The 25,283-nt window shown below is 43.5% G+C and overlaps 1 protein-coding gene and 1 long non-coding RNA gene across 4 annotated transcripts in view; one reads left to right on the top strand and one right to left on the bottom strand.

Annotated features, from left to right (window-relative positions):
* Positions 1–25,283, bottom strand: part of PRKN (parkin RBR E3 ubiquitin protein ligase) — a 1,310,068-nt gene that overhangs the window by 369,784 nt on the left and 915,001 nt on the right. The gene's annotated exons all lie outside the window — the stretch shown is intronic.
* LOC122902747 lies at positions 1,091–2,570 on the top strand. Of its 2 annotated transcripts, none has more exons than XR_006383859.1 (3): positions 1,091–1,188; positions 1,527–1,639; positions 2,297–2,570. It is a non-coding gene; the product is annotated as an uncharacterized LOC122902747 (long non-coding RNA). The 2 variants fall into 2 exon arrangements; XR_006383860.1 differs by lacking the exon at positions 1,091–1,188 and adding an exon at positions 1,373–1,446.

The raw sequence follows: 25,283 nt of genomic DNA, 5'->3' as shown, positions 1-25,283 counted from the left end.
ATCTACGCTTCTTTTCCGTAAGTCATACCAACAAAATCACAGAAAACCAACATACGTGTTATCCGTGCACGGATGTAGAAATGTGTCACAGAGGAGAAAGGGTCTAGGATTGCTAGTAAAATGAAGATGGAGGGAAAATGAGGGGATTCCTGTGATGACAACCAGTGGAGAGCCTGGCCTGGGCCAATCCTGCACTTGGATATCAAGGATGGAGCAAAGGTAGCACAGAGTTCACGCCTTCCTCAAAGGCGATGATGTAGGACTGGGTCTGCGAGGGAACGGACCTTCCAGGGAAGAGGGAGTGGAAGAGAGGGTGCAGGTAGGCTCAAGGGTGAATGACTACCTCATGTCCCTACATAAGTCTGATGGGAAGAGCAAGTGATCATTACTTTCCACTCAATTAGACATAAAGCACGATTGTGGCAGCCTGGTATGCATTCGATTAGGACTGAAATGTGATTAAGCTGATGGTAGACATTTTGCAAACCTCCCTGTGCCGGTGAGCAAGGCCGAACCACAGCTCCTGCTCCGGCCACAAGTTGAGTCTCAGGGATCCATGCGGACACCTCCCTGTGGAGGCCTCTTCCCGGACAAAAGAGGTTTTCATCAGGAGGGCCCTGACTCGCGGAAGGGCAGGGTATTATGGGATGGAAAGGCACAGAGAGAAACTTGGCATTCATTATGAACCTACTGAGATCCAGGCACGTCTCCCTAGAAATCTCAATTCTCTCTGTGAAGTAGGAATCACCATCCTCAATTTAATGATGAAATCATGGATTTGGAGGTGAACACACGTCCTAAAGTGGACTTGGTATTCAAACACAAGTCTCCCTGCCAGCAAAACCCAGCATCTTTCCCCACAAGCTACGAGGGGGAGATTTTGTAGGGGTTCTCCAAGAGTAGAGCTGCCCATTGACCTTCATCCTGGCTGACGTCTGTAAAACCTAGCTCTGGGGGCAGAAAGAGACTTTAGGCAAAAAGCCAAGTCATTACTTTATAAAGAGGTGGTAAGTGACTGGGTTTATGCTCAGATTCTCCGTAAGGTTAATGTTCAAGCCCTCACATGGAGAAAAGTCAAGGAGAGGGCAGGAAGACGGAAGGGAAAGCCAAGTGATCTAAGGCAGCTGCCGTGTTTGGGTGAAAGGAATGTGCACGTGTGTGCGTGTGTGTGAAATGAAGCTGACAGAGGTGAGTACCTTGACAAAGATCCGATCTGTAAATACAATTATGACTCTACCCTTCCCATATCATGCTGCAGTGCCACTCATTGTATTACTGCAGAGACATTTGCCATTGATTTGGAAGCTCGTCACACACCCGCTGAGGGCTTTCTATGTAAAGCACTGGCAGGATACAGATGTCTATGGAGTGAATATGCCACTTACTGAACTCATACTGTGTGCTGGACTTGGACGATTCAGGAAAAAAAAACAAGGTCCCTGTCCTGTAAGTGTGCACTGCTTGGAAGGTAGAAGAAAAACCGTGGCAAGAAGAAACTGCCATGAGTTCACACTTTTCTCTTTTAGGATTTCTGTAACAGACATGATGGAAGTTGTAACCAGTGTAGATGCCGACCTGCTGAAACTCCAGAGAAATCATGGTAACACACAAAAAGAGAATGCAATTGAAATGACATGAGGTTGGTTTTTTCCTCCTCAGGATGTTGGTTACTGAAAAAAAGTTGGAGAGAACAAGAGACAGACAGACAGAGAGGGAAAACGGGAGATGGATGGATGTGGGGGGATCACATGAAGGTGATGTGTTCACTTCTGAGTCAACTCATGAAGTGTCACATACAAGAAGCTACATGATACGCTGTAACGCAGCCAAATATTAATTGAAACAATTAACTGCAGAAAACACGTGGGCACAACAATATTAGTAGTGCATAATCCTTTCTAGTTAAGAGGTCCTTACTGGATTACTGCAGCAAAGCTCTGGAGTTCTAATTACCTGTGAAGTCCCACAAGGTTACTGCAAAACGTGGTAATTAGACGGTTGTAATAGAAGGTGTTAGCAGGGGATTGAGGATTTGCTCTAAGTACCGTGGTGTTTTCATGGCTATTTACTGAGCAGAGTACCAGAATTTAATGGAATTTGGTGGAATTCTCCAATGACTATTGTGAGCATGTCGTTAGGAAACACGTATCTTAATGTGAATTTCCTGGTTTTTGCGGGGGTGTCGAACACAATGGTTCTTAACTAACAGATGGAAGGAAGGTGACCTGACTGAGGTGGATTATTGGGATTTATTTGTGGGACCCATGGCTCTCGTCTGTGAGGGTATTTTATTCAGGTGCACCGCAGGCTTGGGAGACCAGCACTGGGCCGGGTAGAACCAGCATTAAGGAGGAGGGGCGCGGAGCTTCGCTCAGAGCTCAGCTAACACTTCTGCGGACTCTCCTGCACAACAGCACTGGGACGTCATGACAGATGTGTGTCCAAGTTTTGAAGAAGCATCTACAACCCATGGGTGCACCGAGAGAGATTTCAGATGTTCGGTGGTGGGCACGATGTATTAACTCAAATGTGTTGGTGAATATAAAAACTTATCAGTTGAGGGGCGGGGATAATGCCTTGCTTTTCTTTCCTTTTTTTTTTTTTTTTTTTTCCAAATCTCAATCACTCCCTCACATCTCTTTGTCTACGTACTACAAATGTTTATGTCAAAATGAAACTTCAGACCATAAACTTTCCTCTGCTCCCAGTGCACAGGACATGAAGGTGATCTAAAGAAAATGTTGGCATAGCATCTGTATCCCTGCTTTGACTTGTGCTCAGGAAAATAGCTCATCTTGCCACAGGGCGTGGGGGGCTGCTCTCAGCCAAGTCAGGTGCCGCCGAGCAGCAGCCCGTGGAGCAGGGAGCACAGAGGCTGATGTGTCCCGGTCTGGCACGGGCGGTTGTGGGGCCATTACAGAGTGCCAGTCATTAAGAGTCGCTTCTCTCCTGTGGGTTCTTTTAATGAGGCAGAAGCCAAAAAGGGGCTTCTGGGAAGGCAATGCTGCCAAGTGTGTGGAGAGCCAGATGCCACAGCTTCCTTGGAGCACCTCACCTCGAAAATCATTCCCCTTGTGCTCCCGCTCTCGAGAGCTGAAAGCCTCCTTTCAAACATTTAAGCAGATGAGGAGGGGATAGTTAGCTGCTCTGCTCAAGTGCCTTTTAGTCCCGAGCTTAAAGTAAAAGCTCTCTGTGGCCTTCCCTGCCGAGGATGGGAAGCCTTCGTGCATGAAAGGATGAGCGGAACGAATGGGACCCATAAGCCACCGCTGAGGCAGCCGGGACACACTTGCACTAGTGGACAGAGATGGAGGGTCTGGCAAGACGGAGGGGTCGGACTCCTCACACCTGTCCAGCAGGTGACTCTCAGCAGCAGGGGTTTCCGAGGGGGGAGCTGGCTGGCCGTGAGTGCACCTTGAGGATGTCTTGCTAACCCAGCAGGACCCACCTGCTCGTGCTAATGCCGCTGGACCCACCAGGAGGGGACAGGGCTTGTTCTCTGACAGCTGTCGAATCCGTGAAGCCAGGTGCCCTCCATCGCTGAACACCACACAGCGACCCGCAGAGCGCCCAGGATGTACGCACGACGGACGCACATGTACTTATAAAGGCACAGCTAGCTCTACACTGCTCATGCATGTTAAATTAGACAGCATTTAATGCTTTCAAGGAAGAAGGAAAGCACTTATCTGCAAGCTGGATTTCTAAGTAGGAGAAGTAATTCCTAGTAAATTCTTAATGCATTAACATTTTCACTAAGTCTTCATTTCTAGCAATTGAGCTCTAACAAGGGTCCTGGGCTCTGCTGCCCTCCTTGAGATGCACCTCTTATCATCATGAGGGACAAAGGAAAAAACAAAGACCATCCCTTCCTGGCACTCTGGAAGAGTGTACACGGGGGAGCAGCTATGTGGATTAGGGCCGCAGCTGTGGAAGGGACAGGTAAGGCCCAGCCGTTCAGATCTAGTCCCTCCTCCCCCATTCGAATAACTCATGTAGTTAGATCTAGAAATTCTCATCCTACTCCATGGTTCCCTCTTCTCCACCATTCACCCCCTTCCTGCTCCTTCATCTCTGGCCTGCAGAAAGTGACAACTAGAATGCTTTGAAAATCAAAACAGAGATGAATTCAACTGATTTTTAAATTTTTTTTTATTTTTAAAAATTTTATACAAGATTTTATTTAAGAGAGAGAGAAAGAGCACAGACAGAGGTGGGAACAGGCAGAGGGAGAGGGAGAAGCAGACCCCCCGCTGAGCAAGGAGCCCGATGTGGGGCTTGATCCCAGGACCCTGAGATCATGACCTGAGCCGAAAGCCGACGCTTAACTGACTGAACCACCCAGGCACCCATATCTGATTTGTTTAAAAAGCCCACTCTTTCACATATTTATATTGAAAGCTGAATTTATATTCTTCTGTGTTTGCACTGCCTTTGATATCTTAGCTAATTCTTTTTTATAAATACAGGGATAGTTTGGTTAAAGCAATATAATTTGACATATTCTAAATTAGTGGGATATTAATAAAAATAGTATGAGTGTAAGTTATACACATATATATTTAGTTAGGACAAAATTGTTTGGCCTTCTGACTTGTAAGGCCTGGAAGCCCATTCTTTTTTCTTATTACCCGAACATGTTGATAGTTTTTACATCTTGGCAAAATATGGGCTGTAATTTAATTGACTTAGCAACACTACCAAGTAACACATTGATTCCCCAGGGAAATTTCTCTTCATGCTTTCTATTGGAACTTCTAATTGACTTCTATTTCTGAATAATTGTTGAAACTAATAAGTTGGAAGGCCTGGTGATTTCAAACAGCTATAAATGAGGCATCAAGGCCTTTTTTTTTTTTTTTAACCTCCCTGCCAAATCCATAAGTGAGTTAATATTTTAAAAGTCAGTATTGAAAATTCTGTCCTTTTGAACTGATTGAATGGGTGAGTCAATAAGTCTGGTTTGACCATCCTAATGCAAGAAGATTAAGATCTAGGTACACCAGATATGTAATTATGGTACAGGTGGTCACTCAAAAGGGGATACAATTGTGTTTCACCGGCCAGAGAAACAGGGATATGGGAAAGAGTGAAAAGGTACAAAATTCAGAGAACCTTTTATTTCAAACTGCTGTTCTTTGGTTAGGCACATTTGGTTTAATGTTAATCATGGATCTCCCTAAACACCATAAACATTATTTTTCATTTCACTGTGATGAGCTACCGATATCACAAATAGTACATATTGGTGAAATGTATAAAAAGAGAAAGGTTCAAGAGAACCAATTTGCAAAATGCAAAACATGTCGTTTTAAGATAAATGTCATTCACGGAGGTCTCTTTTCATGCTCAAATTGAAAAATTCTCCTGTTCTTGGTGAACACCTACAAGGACAAGATGAGTAAATCTCCCTTTAGGTAAGACCTTTTCTCTGTTTGATTTCCTCCACGGGGAGAGACAGAAATGAGGCTCTCCTCACTCTTCAGATCAATCATAATTCTATTAGCCAGCTGAATACTCTGGTACACTCAGTGCCTATCAAATATTAAAGCCTTCCCATTTTTGAAATTCAAATAATAGCTTGGTTTGTTATCTAGCACTAAATCTGTACTACATTACAAATTTAGGATTACCTGTAAATTTCATGCGGATATTTAAGTTTTAAGATATGTGGATGCTTTTAAAAGTGTGTGAGAACATAAACCAAATTACACGTCCTAAAATAAGTTAAGAATTATGGCAGCCCAAGTCTTAAAGTCCAGATTATTATATTTATTTGTATTAAATAATCCGACTGATATTTACTGTGCCCCCACTGTGTGCCCACAGATAGCGACCAGCACTGACAGCTCAACTGTGGCCAAGATGACACAGTTCTGGCCTTTTGAGGTGACATCAAATAAACTTAGTAATGAATAAATAATTACAAATGATCACAAGGAGCTTACGGCAGAGTGAAGAGGAAACTGTGGCCAGGTGCCTGGCTTATTGGATATGTGGTTTCAGTGAGACTCTTGAAGCTGAGCGTGAGAAGGAGGTATGCACACTGCAGGGCCCCTGGGGCCGGAGGTGAGGGGTGGGCAGGCGCTGGGTGGGAAGAACACGGGCAAAGCCCTTGAACTGGAGCATCTCTTAGCTTGCTTGAGGATCAGTGGCTCAAAGACAGACGCATCTGTCTTCGGCTCAGGTCAGGATCCCAGGGGCCTGGGATCAAGCCCTAAGTTGGGCTCTCTGCTCAGTGGGGAGTCTGCTTCTCCCTTTCTCTCTTTCCTGCCTCTCCCCCTGCTTGTGCTCGCTCTCTCTCTCAAATAAATAAATAAAATCTAAAAAAAAAAAAAAAAAGAAAGAAAAAAGGGAGGGGGGCCACTTTGACTATGGAAGGACAAGTAAGGAGAGAAGAGATAGGAAAGGAAGTTTCAGGTCTTTCTAGAACGTTATGAAGAATCTGTACGTTTCTCCTGAATGAAACAGGAAGCACTAGGGACAGGGATAGGACAAAATTCACATCCGCGCTCACATGCGGCAACTGGGCCGTCAGGTATCTGAGGGAGACGTGGAGAAAGGGGTTAGAGTACCACCGTCGTTGAAGAAACAGTTGGCAGAGCCTTGGGCTAGGAGGGTGGCCCGGGAGCAGAGGGAAGGGCAGTAGCGGAGATCCTCTGGGGCTGGGAATCCACTGGGAGCGTGACAGGTCCTCAGGAGCCCCAGAAAGGGAGGAAGAGGCACGGCGCTGAGGTTTCTGGCGTGAACACGGCTGGGGGAGCTCCTGGGGAGTCCCTGGGGGAGTGGGAGAGGGGCCGGCCCGACGGGGGTGTGCGCGGGTGGGGTTGGAAGCGGGACCGATTCTGAGACCAGCGAAGTGTGAGATGCTTTGGACGCCCTGGGGAATCGGAGCGGCTCTCGAGGGGCCCCCTGGATACGAAATCCCGCAGGTCTGAGGGCGTTCCAGGCTGGGACACAAATTCAGGAGTCATGGGCACGCAAAGGCGTTTAAGGAGCCACGGATGGGTTCTCCGGAGACTGGTAATCAGGCAGAGGAAGGAGACGCCATCCAGGGAGAAAAAGTACGGAGAAGCCCCTAGGGCTGCTCGTGAAGTAGGGCTGCTTTACTTGATTTAGCAGAGTATTCCAGGGGAATGGAGGGCCCAGAAGCCAGACTGCGAGCAAAAGAAACGCAAGCGGCGTCTGGCGAGCACACGCACAGGAAGGTGTGCTGGGAAGGGGCCTGAAGAAACGGACTAGGAATCGGAGGGCGAGGAGCGGGTCACGGGTGACCTTTCGTTCTGGGCTGTTTGGTGTTGGTTTAGTCACTGCGCACGGAGGAAAGAGAGCAGGACTCCAGCCGGGAAGGAGAGCGCGGGAGAAGAGAGAGCAGGTGACTAAAAAGGCAGAGCCCAAAGGTAGGCAAAGGCGGGCGCGCTCGGAGCCCCGGGGAAGGGCTGGCTTCGACTCGAGCAGGAACAGTTCTTTCCAGGCAACAGGAGGGAAGTGGCCGCAAGCGGAGGCCACTGTCAAGCAGGCTGTAGATCTGGTTGTGAGGCAATAAGAAAGCTCCCTTTCAGCGGCTTCTGGTTTTACCCGAGAGGGTAGGGATGTATGCAGTGTGGTCATCTGGTAAGGGGGGCGGAGGATGACCAGAGACGGGAGGGCAGAGATCACGGTATGAAGGCCACAGAGGAGCACGGGACACGGGGCCACTAGGGAAGAGCGACGGGACCGCCAGGGGCACCCAGTGCTCGTGTGACAAGGAATTTCAAGTGGCCGGTGTGTCTGCATGCGGAGTAAGCCCAGCTCTGCCCGGTGGCCTGGGCTCTGTTCCGGGGACAGTGCGGGGAGGGGTTCGTGTCCAGTCAGACCGCTCCCCAGGAGGGAGGGCAGAGTTTGGGGAGGAGAAACTTCTGTGACTGAGCAGGACTGACCTGAGGACCCAGTGTCACAGGGAAAGGAGGGAAAGGAGATGGCTAAGAGCCAGGGTGATGACCCTCAGAGGAGTGTGCGGCTAAAGAGGGTTCTAGAAGAGGAAACAGTGGGCTTGATTAAAGGGCGCCTGCTTTATCTCTGGGCCTGTGGTCTGGGGAGAGGGAGGGAGGAAGCGCTGCCCCAGAGAGGGCAGAGGGGGAGGGGTGTCCTGGGCAGATGGAGAGACTGGAGTGTCCCTGGGAGCTCCAGATTCCAGCAGTGCCCTCCGGTCACGAGGCCGCAGTGGCCGCAGGTGCTGGTGACCCGCCCAGATTCCTTTTCTTTCCTTTCCTCTCAGCTCTTCTGAGCGCAAAGATGACAAATATTTCGCTAAAGAATTTCAGAACGCTCCTTCACCTTCAATCTGCTTCACCTATTAGAGACTCTCAAATTCTTGTTTGAAATAACATTACAACCCTCCAGACATTCGATCTCGATGTTTAGTTTCTCCGATGTGTCACAGATTCTTTTAATGAGAATCTTGACGAAAGGATGGACCAGTCACCCGACACAATGTTGAGAACTGTCTCGCCTTCTCGGGTTCCCACTTGGGAACGCGGCCCTGGGGGAGAAAGGTCACCAGTGTGTCCCTGCCAGTACAGTTAACAGGGAAAATTCTTTCTTGTTTTCTTTTGGGTGGGGATCAGGTAATGAAGTCCCAAATAGGTAAGTATTTTATTGATCACTTTCCCTGGCTAAAATGTTTGTTTGCTCAGTGATAGCACCAAACACCACCAGGGTAGGAGGATTTTCTCTCAAGAGCCCGGGGATACAGTGGCCACAGGAGAGTCCACTTTCTCGTCACTGCGGCACCTCCATGGTGGGAGGACTTTACCTGATTTGGATCATCTAAGCCCTCTGCAAAAATGCTTATGAGCAACACTTTCTTTTCAAATACTGCACTGGGTGACGCGAGCAGAACTCCTCTAAAGGAGAAGGGACCGAGGCAGAAAAGATCGTGGGCGGGGGGGGAGAAAGAAAAGAAAGCTTTCACTCTCTCTGTCATTTTTCCTGGTGACCTTTCATGTGACAGTAATTATCATCACCCTCAGGGAGAGCAGAAGTTGTCACACTGGAAAGACCGGAGAACCATACCACAAAGGGGACGGGGCGAGAGAAGGGAAGGAGTACGCACCTGTATCCCCAGGACGAGAAAAAGTCTAGATTACATTCCTGACATTCCTAGAGAGTGAGTTACTGGCCGTATTTTTATTTAACGTGTACGAAAGTAGTGCCTCATCTGGGGCAAGCAATCTTTAAGTGGTTCCTACTATTATGATAATAATCAAAGTGTTTTATTGCTTTCATTATGAAACTCATTGCAAAAACGGACACTAGACAAACACTACTCGTAACAATTCAGAGTGAAGCCCCTGGAACTAAAGCAGTATTTCTGTTATTTGGAATTTCATCCATTAATGTTCTATTAATCAGGATTTAAGGGTATTGCTGGCTATCTTCACGGTGACCAGTTCGCAGAAAATAGGTCATAAAGCAGGTGAATGGGAACCAGACTTTCTCCCCGGAGGCCACGGGAACTGGAGATATTGCCCTCTGTCGCCAATAGGTGGTGGCCGTGTGTTATCATTCGACAAAATGCTGAGGCCACTGAGATGAGAGCCTCGGGAAGGGACTCATCAGCAGCTGAAAATGAATCACCAGCTTGGATGAGACTGATAAAGAAGGAATCAAAGGGATAAACAACAATGAGACTGATTAAAGGCAGAGTGGCTGAAGAGCTAATGGCTTTTACTCAGAAATCATAGTTCATGCAAATTAGTTAAACTAAACATTCCATTAAAGAAAACTTCCTGTCAGCTTTTAACTTCTATTGCTTACTGTTGTCCAAATTATTCTTTCTTTAGGAATCCTCTTCATATGTAGACCAAACAGCTGCTTTTCCTCCCTTTCTCTCTCTCTCTCTCTCTCTCTTTCGTTCGTGTCTTTCCTTTCTTTTCTAACTGAACTGCCTGGCTCCCGTGGGAGCCTGAGGTGAGTTCACTACTGGGCTAGCGACTGTCCCAGCCTCCTCACTGTAGACGTGGGAGCCAGAGGACAACCACAGAAAGCAAGAACAGCCGAGACAACTTTGAAAAGGAAGGATGAAGTCCAGGGATCATGACTTCCAGATTTCCACACAATTATAAAGCGATAGTAATCAAGATTGTATGCAACTGGCATACAGACAGATAGATCGATGAGACAAGACAGAGAGAATAAAAATGCATCCTCCTCATGTATATGGCCAACTGAATTTCAGCAAAGGTGCAAAGTTAATGCAGCGGGGAAAGGGTACTCTCTCCTATGACTGGTGCTTGGACAACTGGATATCCACGTGAAAAAATGAACTTAAATTCAGACCTGGCCCTATACCCCAAAGATAACTCAAAGATACTTGTGACTTTTGTTTAGGCAAAGATTTCTTAGATATGACACATGAAGCACGATCCATAAAAAAATGAATTAATAAATTGGACTTCATTAAAATTAAGAACCTTTGTTCTTTGAAAGCCATTGTTAAGAAAATGAAATGCTAAACCACGGATAGGACAGGAATAAGATTTGCAAATTATTTATCTGATAATATACTGGTACTTAGGATATATAAATTAATTGTATTATGTATTATTATACTAAAATTTTTATAATATGAAAGCAACCCCATTTTTAAAAATGGCAAGGATTTGGACAGCCGCTTCACCAAAGAAAATTAAAGAATGGCAAAAAATGCTTAATATTGTTAGTCATCGAGGAAATGCAACATAGGACCACAATAAACTACCACTACCCATTTAATCGAATGAGGAAATTTAAAAGACTCATTATATCAAATGTTGGAGAGGATGTGGGGCAACTACAACTCTCACACATTCTGGATGTGAACTTAAAACGGCGTAAGATCCTTGGTAAATAGTCTGGCAGTTTCTTAAAAAGAAAGTCCTAAAATACAATCTGGTCGTTGCACTTCTAGGTATTTATCCGAGAAAAAATAAATATGTACATACAAAGACTCACATAAAATTTCACAGCAGCTTGGTTTGTAACAACCAGAAACTGGAATCAACCCAAATGTTCAACAGAAGAATGGATAAGCAAATTGTAGTTATATGCACATAATAGCATACACGTCAACAATTAAAAGGAATGGACTTTTGATATACACACATGACAATGATAAATCTCAAAAATAATTTTGCTGTATGAAACAAATCATACAAAAAGAGTACGTATTGTATGTAGCATTTACACACAAATCTAGAAAATACAGAGGAAATGGAAACAGATCTGCAGTTGCTTGGGGAATGGGGGTAGGGCAGAGAGGTGGGGGAGGGGTTGATTAGCATGTTCCTTATATTGATTGTGATGATTTCAGTGACATATACACATATAAAACTTACCAAATGGCATATTTTAAACATGTGCCTCTTTTATGTCAATAAAACTATTAAAAACAATAGAATTCCCCATTAACCATCTAATTAACTCAGGCGCACTTAGAAGAAGCCTTCCAATTAGAGATCAGGAAGCCAAAGCCCAGAGAAGCGGAGTGACTTGTTTGAGGTCACACAGCCAGAAGAGATGGAATTCAGCCTCAGGGCTGCGTACAAAACCAGTCTTGTCCCCACTCTGCCACAGACACTCTTTACCTTTCTGTGCCTCGGTTTTCTTACCTACAAAGTATCCAAAACAGAGGATTATAGGGGAAGAGAGGAAAAAATAAAACAAGATGAAATCAGAGAGGAAGATAAGCCATAGGAGACTCAGTCACAGGAAACAAACTGATGGTTGTTGGAGGGGAGGGGCTGGGGCTGGGGTAATTGGGGGATGGTTATGGATGAGGCCACATGATATAATGAGCACTGGGTGTTACATAAGACTGATGAGTCACTGACCTCTACCTCTGAAACCAATAATACATTATATGTTAATTAACTAAATTAAAATTAAAAACAAAAAACAAGCAAAAAAACCCAAAGTATCCAGGCCTTTCAAACAATCTCTAGGGTTGCTATCAGCTCTGAAGCTCCAGGAGTCTCTGAGAAGCAAACTGGTTTCATGCACAATGTCATTCATTTCAGAAGACACCAGATTTCCTTCAACGCGTACGACGAGGAAAACAGACATGTCCCAGTTCAAGGCACGTCTGCGCTTCTTCCATCAGTAACTGAAGCTAAATTCCCTCTGGCATGTTCTTCATTGTGAAGGACGGAGGGCACTTCTTTGACCCTCCATTAGAATGCGTTTGGTTGGAAAGCTTGGCCAATATAGTAAATATAAAGGTGACGTTCTGAATGCTTCAGAATGTACGAAAAAGCCATTAAAAATGAGAGACTAGTGGAACAACTGTGTCTCATCTTCACTCCTAATAACCATGACCATGTGTCATCAGTAGTCTTTGAGATGCCAACCATTCCCAGAAAGCTTAGTACCAGTACGGATCCTTATCACCCACCAGATTAGGTAGCATCCATTCCCTACGTCTTTTATTCTATATACTTTTTATGCCATGAATATATATCATATTTCAGTTATCTTTTCCATTCACTGACTTAAACATATTGAACTTATTGCTAGGTCCCTGTATACTTGTCCATTGTTTGGCTTATAAAACCTTATTTCTAAAATGGGTTGCACAGCCAATGGTCCCAACATTTCAGACTACATATTGCACCTTTCCAGTGTGTTTTGGGGTTCCCTGGATATAGAAAATATATACCAAATCATAAAACTGGGCTCAGCTTCTTCAGGTGTGACGAATTAGTTGACGTAGCTAATAGTTCACTAACAAAAAAGAAGCTTTGTTGAAGGATGTTGTGTACTTTCAGTGAGCAAGGCATAAATGTAGCTAATTGAAACACAAATCATGTTTGTCAGTCAAATGGCCTTTTTGTCTTGTCTTGAAATATACCCTTTTAACACACAGCTCATTCTTCAAAAAAAAAAAAAAATTCTGTGGTCATAATGTCAATTGCTAACTTTATTTTCTATTTACATCATTCACTTATGAATACCCTTTTCTTCGATTTAATTAGTTAGTGTCACTCACACTTTAATTGGTAACAGAGGAAGACTGAGCTGAATTTGAAAATGATGCCACCATGTCAGCACAAGCCACATCAATCCTCCAAGTGCCCCCGGGAGCCAAAGCACAGTTAAATACCACCTATACATATATATGTGGCCTGGAATTGGATTTTGTATTTTTAGTTTAATAAAAATGGCATACGATCTAGAGTAATACCTTTGAAGAGGAGAAAGATTCTTTTTTTTTTTCCTCCCTCAATTTCAGTTCTAGTACTGGAAGGATCAAAATTCAATGCAAAATAAAAGCTAAGTTCAAGCATAAGGCCTCTGAGAGCATAAATCATCAGATACTGTTATTTTTCCTAATGTTTGTGGGTTTTCAGCCTCTACCTACACGTATCCAAACCATTACGGAGGACATGATTGAGTCAAGTGTTCACTGATGCAGTAAGTATTTCAATACAGTACAAATTCTTTGACACAAAAAAACAAAGTGCTTTTCTCTGTGTCATGCTTTTAGTATTCAGCAGTAATTTCAGCGGGACAGAGTCCCTTAAAACTGAGGCCAAATTCTACCAAGAGAATTTAATGGCATAAATAGATGGTATGGAGAATTACTCAAAATTAATATCCTAGTCACAAGATATTACAGCCATTTTAGTTAAGAACAACAACATGATAAACTATTATGTTGCAACAAAATATAGTAGGTATTTGCCTATAATAAGTAAATTATTTAATGTCGTAGTTTTGCGTGTGCCCATTTCCAAATAAGACTGGAAACTCCTTCAAAGAGGAAACCATGTCTTCTGGCTGTTGCATTTCTATTATGAGCCCTGGCACTGAGCTCAGGAATAACCCAATCCATGGAGGGATGGAGGGATGGAATTGTTCCAGTCTAGCACAATTGTTAACAGGAGGCTTTGCAAAATGTTCACATGCCAAGAGGCAATCATATTTATCAGATGTAAATTCAGCAATTTCTGAATGTTGGTACTACCACGATATATAAGGGGACCCAAGAATAAAACAGATTAGAAGACTAACTTTATAAAAATACAGAATTTTAGGGGTGGCCCGGGTGGCTCAGTCAATTCAGCATCTGATTCTTGGTTGGGGCTCAGGTCACGATCTCATGGTTGTGGTGCTGAGTTCCACCTTGGGCTGTGCTCAGTGTGAAGTCTGTGTCAGATTCTCTCTCCCTCTCCCTCTCATTCACTCTCTCTCTCTTTCAAATACATACAAACATAAATAAATGAATCTTTAAAAGAATAAAAATGAAAGTACAGAATTTTAGCCTGGCAGAACCATCGGCAACTGAGCAGCCCAATCTCCTGAGAGCAAGGACGCCATTTTGGACGGGGAAGGAAGCAGTCCAAGCTCACACAGAAAGCGAGAAGCAGGGCTACCACCGGAAGTCAGAGTACTAACTTTGGTCCAAAGTTTATATGACCTCAGCAATTCAGCGGGTGCCCATGTATGAAGTGGCTTTTTCTGGTGAGGTTGCCACTGAGCTATGGGGAATCCAGAGAAAGAACCAGATTTGAAGGGTGTGTTCCGGGGGCTTACAATTTAATCTGGAGCTACCGAGAATGATTTACATCAGGTAATGCAATCATAGGCAATAGTTTCTGGAGGGGAATAGAAGAGGAGACCATTGAAGACAGAACACTAGACCTGGGGAGGTCTAGTCGGGGGGAGGACATTGAGGTCTCACGAGTCGCAGAAGGGATGCGGCGAGGCAATCTAGGCCAAGGGACCCAGAGGGGAACAGAACTTCTGTATGGGAGGATCCAGATGCAAAACCACAGGGTGCTCCGAGTTAACAGGAGAGAAATTCAGGCTGCCAAGGAGGACACCGAGGTGGATGTGATACTAAATTTCAGAAGCAAGATGAAAAGTCACGGGAGGCTTAGCCAGAGCACTGATGTGACGGGTGAAAATAGAATCCTGATTAGTGTAAACACAGGGAGCGAATGGGCAGCTGCGGGAAGACCTTGAGGTTCCTACAGAATTCAGGGATGAACTAAGTGAGGCATGCATGTTGAGAGCTACAAACTAGAACGGAAGCAAACAAAAAAGACAAAAGCCCCAGAAATGGGACAAAGAAAGAACCAAAGGGGGTCGCTTTGGGTCTTTTAATTTGCAAGTTACTTTCAAGCTATTAATGAGAAAATTTCAGACTATCTGATGTCATGCTGTGTGACAGAAATTTCTGTGATGATGAAAATGCTCTACCATCTGCCCTAGTGTGGCAGCTGTTAGATATGTTTAAATCATTTTATGATCATCGGAAACTGAGTTTTAATCTTCTACCATTTTAATTGCTATAAATTTTAAATAAGCACGTATGATTAGTGGCTACAGGTTAGTTACACGATGCAGATTAAGTATCCAATCACTATGGAGCCATGACATCAATGCCTGAAGAAAAGGAACAAAATTCTATGAAGACTATGTTCTCTGTTATCCTTCCGTTGTATATCTGCTATGTTCTAGACCACGACTGTTCTCAACCCTTTTGGCACCTAGAAATTCTATTACTATTTTCAAGTGGAATTCTTTATTTATCCATCTTCTAGAAAGGATTTGAGATATTAGAGAAATACAGACAACTACAATAAGATTAACCGAAGACATGGGAGAGAACACTAATTTTAGGAGAGTGCAAAAGACTCCTGCGGACACAGATTTAGGACAGCACGCAAAAATACACTACCCTCGGGACGCCTGGGTGGCTCAGTTGGTTGGACGACTGCCTTCGGCTCAGGGCGTGATCCTGGAGTCCCGGGATCGAGTCCCACATCGGGCTCCCAGCTCCATGGGGAGTCTGCTTCTCCCTCTGACCTTCTCCTCGCTCATGCTCTCTCTCACTGTCTCTATCTCTCAAATAAATAAATAAAAAATCTTTAAAAAAAAAAAATACACTACCCTAGAACGTTACAGTTGCTGGAGCTATACGTTCGAAGCTCTGATCTTTCCGGGGTCAGAACAGAGGAAACATCATGATCTCCAACAGTGATGTTTCATGTGGCATCGGAACTGTATGTGTGATTCAGGAGAATCAACACTTTTCCCTCGACTAAATCCAAATATCTTTGTATCAAGTGAGTCATCTGACCAAGGCATATGACTTTAAGCTTTTCGTTTATGAGCCAAGAGTTGTATTTGTGGCTCCAGGAGTTGGGGAAACAGAGGAAACTCATTTATAGGAAGGGTGGAAGGAAGCAGACAGGTACAGATATACAGAGACATGAGTCTTTATCACGCGGATCCCTGGGCAATAGGAGACACCCCACCCTTAATAATGAACTCCTCCTCTCTTATGGTTCTGTTGCCGTCAATCACAAGAGTCTTAGTGTAAAGAGAAGTTTCTTCCGTGAGTTGACACTGAGCTAGTGGGCAAAATCCTCAAAGGCAGACCTAGAAGACATTCTGTGTTTGTTTCTTGTACTGTGCTTCTCTGGGATCTGAGAGGCATAAGGCTACCGCAAACTTGGCTGGAGTGATTCACAGAATCCCACTTCCCTAGCATTCGCCCTGCCTGCCTTTTTCCACACCAAGTGAAAAGCAAAACCTTTCCCACACTGAACTGAATAAAAAATAATTTTCTGTTTACTTTTAATTCTGTGATACTTTTTTGTGAGTATCTGCTAGTTACAATGTGGAGATCACTTTGCAACCAATAAATACAGCGTCATTCACCACAGATGAATCTTAATAAAAGTACTAAAACTTTCTCTTTGTTCTCCACACGTGCTTTATTGGGATTCTAGCCCATCTTGCAGTGAAGGTAGAACCCTAAGCAATATCTTTCAACACCTCCTTCTTGCCTTTCTTCCTACAGTGAGGTCCATCACCGCCTCCGTTCCCACAGGACTTGTACAGGACTCTGGAGTCGGTCCGGTTCTTTCTGGGTCCATGGCGCGGGCACCAGGGCCACTCAGGCAAGCTGACACTGAGTCCGGGCTGCAGTGCTCTCAACCCACCCCTTCCTGGCTTTCCCCTGCCTCCTTGCGCCTTTGCAATTGCCTTCCTTTCTCCAGTGGAAGTGATTAAATACAAACCCGATTCTGCCACTTCTCTTATTGAAAGCCTTGAGAGTTTCCATTTCTTCTGAGGGCAGGGGATTGAAAGAGCCCCAAGTCTTCACTCACTGCAGGCTCAGAGCCTCTGGAGCCAGCGGGCTGCTGTGGCCCCGCCCACCCTTCTGGGCTCTTCTCACTGATCCCGCCACTCAGGTCTGCTTTCTGTTCCTCAAGCCTGCTTTCCTCCCTCCTGTCTCCAGGTTTGATCTGGGGATGTTCCTTTGTCAGGACCCTTCTCCCTACCCTGCTCTAACTTCCTGCATTTCTTCCACCCCTTATCGAAATCAGGAATTACACAGCTGCTTGTTTGATGGACGTCTGTACCCCCCAGCGAACTGTGAGCTCCACGTGGGGGGCAAGGCTGATCTCTTCTGTCAACTGTTGTTCCTCCCCTTGACTCACACAGAGCCTAGAAAGTAGAAAATACGACTACAATGGCCATGATAATAAGATCTGCTTTATCGTATTCTGAGGGCAAACTATAAAACAGATAGCCCGGATGTCTGTTTTTACTCAGGTGATACAAGTATCAGTAAGAGGCAGCAGTTCAATATACTTCCCCAACATGGCACCAAGAATAATTTTTAATGACAATGAAAGTCCATTTCCAAGTTAAGGGGAAATATTTTAAACTCTTTGGATAATTTCTTGAAGATTACAGTAATTAAAGTATCCGTTTCTACATGAAATAAAAACAGTAAGCTTAATAGGGTATTTTATGTAAATGAATAATTAATATTTAAAATAGAAATCTATCTCCTTACAATGTAGTTAGAGTCTCATAAAGAAAATGTATTCTTAAAACAATAGCTAAATGTTCTCAATTCAAGGTACTTTGAATTCAGCCCCCAGGGCATAACTCTGTAGTCTGTTCTGGAATATTATGTCCAACATTCTGAAACATGGACTTTATTGGCATCTGAAAAGCAACTGCAAATGTTTCTCTCACATTCAAAGTCCTTTTAAAAAAAGACTCCATCGCTAAGCTGTCACAAATGTGCCTCCCACCACCTCACTGCGTTCCTTCACAAACACACAATTCACAATTATAAGCAATTTTGTAAAATGCATGCTATTTTCCCGGGAGAATGTCTTAGAGTGGTTAAATATGTGATTGGGTAATTTTTCTGAAATGCTTATTATTTACCTGAGTCTCATTTCAGTCTCTCTGGTAAACAGAATATTCCTGCCAGCAGTTCTCATTCCCCGCAAAGCTTCCAAAATTGTCAGTGATCCTCTAACTCCCCAGACACATCTTAGGACCTAGGGTGTAGCTATGGAAAACAGCTTCCTGTGCCAGCCGCCTTCTTGAAACGACAAGGTGGGCTTCCTTTTCCCGGAACGGGGTGTGTGGGGGTGTCCTGGATTTTAGGCACAGTGGAAAATGAGTAACAGGACTTTTAAACTTCTTCATGGCTTAGATTGTATCTTAGATGGCTGCAAATCTCATTATCAACTTTACAGCTGTTTTCCTACCTTGATTTATTGTTATTTTTGGATCAGAAAGAAGAATGGCAAAATCGCAGCCTAGAGGTTTGCTTTGGAAAATAAAGTTTGAATTTAGCCATTGTTGATTTATATGCAGTGTGCTACACTGCACATGTACGTACAGTTACAGATACTTTATAGGTAATTACCCCTTCTACTGATATGAGGCAGCTGTGCACAGCCTAGAATAATACCCAGTTTTGGAAACAGTACCTTCTAAAGTGGTCTATTAGGTAAATAAATTGTGATGATGGGGATAGTATTTCATCCAACAAGAGATCTTACTTCCTCTGAACCAACATCTCTTACTACTTGCCTAGTTATGTGTGAACAATAAAAGCTCACCAAGACCAGATTTAACTAAAGTGAGTAACAGAAAGTAAACAGTCTCTAACTGAAATGAGTTCACATTAAAATACAGAGACAGAAATCCAAAGGAAAAAATGGATTGAGTGGTTCTGGAGTTGGAAGTGCCCTAAATCGTTTACTTTTGGGTCCTACTAACAAGACTGCATAACACAGTACTTCAGTCATAACCCCCTCAGGGGTTCCCTCTACGTCAATGGTATAGGGCAATCAAAGTCGGGTCGTCGCCATTTACATTTTCTAATGTAATTTTAATTCACATTAGAAAGCATGTAGTTCTTTCATTTTATTCTTCAAAATTACACATATAAAGAAAACGTCAATGGTATAGGGCAATCAAAGTCGGGTCGTCGCCATTTTTAATTATGTAATTTTAATTCACATTAGAAAGCATGTAGTTCTTTCATTTTATTCTTCAAAATTACACATATAAAGAAAACTAAACAGTCTCTGCTATGACTTGAAGTCCAAACAGACCCTTCATTTTGCCTGGTAAGTATTGAAATAGGACCCTCAGTTAATGTAACAGGCACAATCTGTAGCTACGTCACTGTCCACGTATTTCCTTCTACATAAAATAAGCTTCGGTATGCCACATGGACAACGCCCCCCATGGTTCCATGCAACACAATTTGAAAACCACTGATCTAAAGACACCCCACAGAGCCTGCGATGTTAGTGCACTTGCATATCCATTAGCTGGTACATGCTCGCTTCACTGTGGTTTCTGTGTCTCATTTATTTATTTATTTATTCTGAGTCTGTTAAAGTTCATGGAAATAATTAGCAACTCTTGGTTCAGGGGCCAACAGTCAAGGATCATGGCGTTTTTTGAGGCAGATGAGGTTCTGGACATGGAATTAATTTCATGAATAAAAAGTGGACAGGAAAAATTAGTTTTGGAGTTAGTCAGGCGGACCCACATTTCACTTCAGCTTCTACGAGCCTTAGCTTTCTCCCTTGCAAGCTGGTGTTATTAACATTGACCACACAGATTCATTCTGAAGCTTAAAAAAGGTAACATATGCAAGAGGCTTGCCCAGTATCCAGGAGCTATGGAGTGATATGACCAAATTAGCTAGGTGTTTGGTTAGTGGTAGAGTCAGGACAAGCCTCACAACTTCTAGTTCAACACTATCTCTATAACAGCCATCTAGTGTTCTAGAGAAACAAACATAAGTTAACTTACGAATGCCACTTATTGTAGGCCCCGAAGAGTGAATTGCAAACAAACTGTGACCATTTCCCTTGTAAGAATCAAAATGGCAGACACCATCACAGCCAAAGCTGTCAACAGTCAACTAGTGCATTTTTGATGAACCTTTAAGGACATAACAAATAATTAATTTATACATCACAGTACAATGGAGAAGTGAACTCTATTAGAAGTCACTACTTTTGAGGCTATTAAAATATTTTCAATTGTCTTTCTCTAGAGGTCACTGCATGTACGAATGGCAGGTTGGGAGTGAGGGGAGGTGGGGTTCTCTGCATGTGGCATGGAGGGAGACGGTACCCCGACACCCAGGTGTGAGTGCGGTGGGAGCCCCATCCCGGAACATAGTTCCAGATCTTCCATGTTATTTCTGTCTCTGGTGATGGCATTCCTGAAAGTGAAATGTACATCTGAAATGTGTTTCTTATGGAGTTGTGTCAAAAATTCATGTTTTTATTAGTTTCAGAGAATGGATAGATGGATGGCTTTTCTTCTGCTTTGTTCAAATCTAGTCTGTTTGATTAAGGCTTTTTTTTTTTTTTCAGAGTAAGACGTGAGCTATATTTAAAAACCCTATAAACAATTATAATTACATAGTATTTGAGTAATACTTCCAGTCCTTGAAATGACTGAACACTAAGGTGGATTCCTAAGGGAAGGTATGGTATTCCTTTGAAGGGATAAGATTTAAAATGGGCTGATTAAAAAGAGGGCTGGATTTTACCTGTTTTGGATGCATCTGGAACAGGTTAAAACTGAAAATAGCAGAGTGTGTCTCGCATGGTAGGAAATTATGGTTTTGTGAAAGGTTTTTAAATTACATTTATGTATAAATTTTATACATTTACATGACCTCTTCAGATTATAAAATTTTTGAGAAAGGAGTTAAACTTCATACTAAAGTCCTAGTGAAGGTAGCTTACATTGATGTTCTCGGTAAAAGAAGAGAAATAATAAAAGTAGCCTCATTAATGCAACTATTTATACTCCTACATATATCTACTTTATAAAAGACATGTGGAAAATCTGGTTATACAGAGTGAATATAATGTAGGAATTTTAATAAGAACACCTATCAAGAAATTTTAAGTATATTTTTACAGGATTATATTTATGTAACATTTTATACTTTCTATAATGTTAATTCCTGACTCACAGGAATTATTTCCGTTATTTGTTAATGGGCTAATGTAGAAAATGTCAAAAAAGAATGTTTTATTTTTGCTTTTTAGCCGTGAAACCTTAATTAAATCTAAGGTTCAGCTTTGGGTTTCCTGTTAGATTTTTAAAGATCCAGAAAACATTCTGAAGTTCGGGCCCCAGATTGGTGGTGCCTGGGAAGTTAACCACATACAGCCTGGGAAGTTACCACATACAGCCTGGGAAGTTACCACATACAGCCTGGGAAGTTACCACATACAGCCTGGGAAGTTGCCACATACAGCCTGGGAAGTTGCCACATACAGAACACCTACTGTGTATCAGGAGCTGCGTCAGTCATCTTTACAAACAATCTCATTTAATTCTCCGTGGGTTGAGACTTATTTTCATTTTAAATGAGAAAATAGCTCAATATCTGGTAAGAAAATATGGAATTGGATACATGCCATCTGACACCAAAGTCAGAATCTGGCCCATGATTCCCGACATGGATGTGCAACGGAGTCTGCCACTCAGAAGCTGAATGACCAACTCTCCAAGGGAAGCCCTTTGTGACAGAGACTGCCAAGTGTCTATCTAAATTCTCCCTGTCCCTAGGCATTTATCCAGATTTCATTTCTTGGGTTCTCTTCTTGTAGCACATAAAGCTGAAAGTCTGTGTCCTAGCCAGTGGAATGAAGAGATGCGTGCCATACCCAGGCAGGGGCTTATAAGAAAGATGCCCATCTTCATTTACTCTTTCCTTCCCCTTTGCCAGCTGGACGCTGGATGTGGGCATCAGTGTGACCACAAAGAGAATGATGAACCCCAATGCAGTGGCAGAGCTAAGGGATGGAAGTATCACTTTGAAGAAAACCCCTCACCCACCTGAACGCTGCGCCCACCCTAGGCACAAACCAAGCTACATCTGCATGGGAGACATTGTATCTTGAGCTCTGTTGGTTATAGCACCTTAGTCCACAATAGCTAGTGAAACCTTTTTCCAGAGGCTCTGATTCATGACAATCCATCTGGGAAAACCAAAGACAGAGATGGGGCTACAAAGGACCTCCTGACCACGCTCGCCTCAAAGGAGATTACTGTGTGTCTACTTTGACAAAAGATGTAAAAGTTCAGTGGATCCTCTCAATCTGTTATTGAGCCCAGATTTTAAAATTAGACACTGGCAAAAAGTTCCCAGTATTCCTTAGATATACAAGTGTTGATAGTGGGAAACCAGTTGATGCCAAGTACGAGTGGGGGGTGCTGGGGAAGGAGGGAGGGAGGACGAGATTCACCTTCAGGAGCACCCCGCGGTTAAACCACTGTGGAGCGGAACTTAGAGACGGGGTTCATACTCTTCTCTAGAAGAGACCTTCTCTAGCTTTGGGAATGCCAAGCACTTGAAAACTATCTGAGAATCTAGAGGGGGATGTAATGGACTGTGTTTTTCAGACTTGCGTGTTGAAAGCCTCAGTCCCTCAGAATGTGACAGTATTTGGAAAAGGGTCTTCAACAGGTCACTTACTTATGGTGCAGCCATGAGGGGGGCTCTAGACTCAGCTGAGTAATGTTCTCCCAGGAAGAGCAGATTACAACACAGGAAGAGACACCAAGGCTGCACATGCTCCCGTAAGGTGACTGTGTGAAAGGGCAGTGCAAGGGCTACCATTCTCCAGTCACAGAGGAAACCAAACCTTCCGGCAGCTTCCAGAACTGCCAGAGAGTAGGTTTCTGTTACTTAAGCTGCTGAGTTGTCCCCACCCCCGCTCACCTTTTTTTTTTTTTTTTTAATTTTTATGTCATCCCTAGCAAACCTGTACAGTAGCCAACTCAAAGCACTGTTACTTGTGAGCCACAAGATAAAGCCCTTCTCGGCAATGGGAGCGGAGGTCAGACAATGTAACAATGTAACAATGTTCCTGGAACATGTTCTTAGTCCCCACTCCTTTCCACTGCTTTTCCTAGTTTCCTTCTATAAACACACAGGTCCAAGATAAAAGTTTTCTAGTAAAGGCTTGAAAAGCAGACAACATAAGAAATGCTAATTTGCCGCAGGCGCCTGGGTGGCTCAGTCGGTAAGGAGTCTGACTCTTGATTTCAGCTCAAGTCATGATCTCAGGCTCCACGCTCCGTGTGAGGCCTGCTTAAAACGCTCTGTCTGCCTCTCCTTCTGCCTGCCCTCCCCTCGCCTCTCTCTCCAATAAATAAATAAATAAAATCTTAAAAAGAGATATTAATTTTTCACGCTCTGAGGTAGTAGGATATATAAGATGCTCTGGAAGACATTCAGATTTTACTGGAAATATGTGACATAATTGCTTGGTTCAGATATTATATATTTATTTCCATCTTGACATTAGAATATTAAACCACTCCTCCTCTTGCTAAATGGGCATGCATCTAAAACACTAAGTTGTTTCACTGTCCTGCTCAGGAGCCAAATGATATAAACTCTCATGAATATGTAAATCCACCCCTCTAAGCACATTATTAATTATTTCAAAGATAGTTGGAGGTCACCAGCTCACTGCAATTTCTATGCATGAAGTTTCACTAATATAAGACATCACACAGTAAGGAAGAACAAAGTTTTATCATAGTTCCTGCGTGTGTGTGCGTGCATGTACACATGTGCATGTGTGCACACGTGTGTGCATGTGTACATGTGTGTGTGGCCAAAGTAACATACAGAACTAAGCACAGCACCGGGGGGCACTGAGGCTAGCACTGTGGGTGATGGTGCAGAGGGGGCAAGTCACGGAGGAAAGCAACAGCTGTCTTAATCAGGAATCGTGGACTTAACATCCAAAGAAATTTCTGTCTCAACTAGACTTAGGATTTCCTGAGCGAGAGGCCACCAACGGCCCCGATTTCTTCAGAATGAAGCTGTGGCTCACTCCAGAAATCTGCAGCTCTTGACCAGCCAGCACCCCCCTCATTTCCGAGACACTAGAGAGCACGCGGAGGGTTTGGTCCCTGCATCTGTAGCACTAGACGGTGCTGCGAGCCTCTCTGGCAGCTTTCTCGGTGGTTCTCAGCAACTGAAATGCTCCTATATAAACCTTGGGACAGCTGAGGCATGGCCTCCAAGACTCGTCACGCCAGGCTGTTGCCAGGGCACACAGAATTACCGACAGATGGAGGAGAACCCTGAACATAGCGAGCTGTGCTGTTTAAAATTCACAGTATGGATAGAAGACTTATTCTCACCAAACTGCAATAAAATTGATCTTACTCGCCCAAGTAACTCTCCAGGGTCCCTGTTATTATTTACTTTTATACCTCTGATTGCAAACTCGCAATTTATCTGGTGAAAAGGGAATAAAAATTCTCACAGCAGATAGCAACAGAGATGAAGAAGAGAAACATAAACACACCCACTATCTAGTATGGTTAGTAAAAAAAAAAAAAAATATATATATATATATATGTATATGTATATGTATATGTATATATATGTATAGAGAGAAGAATGGAAATCCTAAATAGTGGAACACTTTGCACATACAGTCAGGGTTTTCTGACTAGGGGTATAAGTGAAATTTAGATGCATCTTGTGAAGGAAATTTGGCAAAACCTTTCAAGAATCCACTTGAAAGTTAAAAGTGGGAAATTATCTGTCATTTTTAGGGATGTGTGTCCATAGAGGGTGATGCTATGAGGAAAAGTAAGGGAATGCGTATTACAGAAGTCAAGGTAATAGGTGCATCTAGGCAGGAGAGAGGAGGTTGTGACAGGGAAGGACAGCTGAAGGCTTCTGGGAAGCTGGGGTGCTAGTTTGCTGATCTGGGAGGGGGTCCCAGAGGTTCCCTACAACTGTACAAATCCATGACAATATAAATGTGGGTAAACACTGCTGCGTATGCATGTCTCGCGATAAGTTTAAGAACACATCAAGCCATTTAAAATTATATACTTAAAAGTCAATTAATATTCTACTGATATGGTTATACTCCTTGGAGCCTCAGAAGAGCCCTCTCTGGACTGATAATGCCAAG

This window comes from Neovison vison, chromosome 1 (assembly GCF_020171115.1).
Source record: "Neovison vison isolate M4711 chromosome 1, ASM_NN_V1, whole genome shotgun sequence".
Lineage (NCBI taxonomy): Eukaryota > Metazoa > Chordata > Mammalia > Carnivora > Mustelidae > Neogale > Neogale vison.
This window is presented reverse-complemented; position numbering and strand designations above follow the sequence as displayed.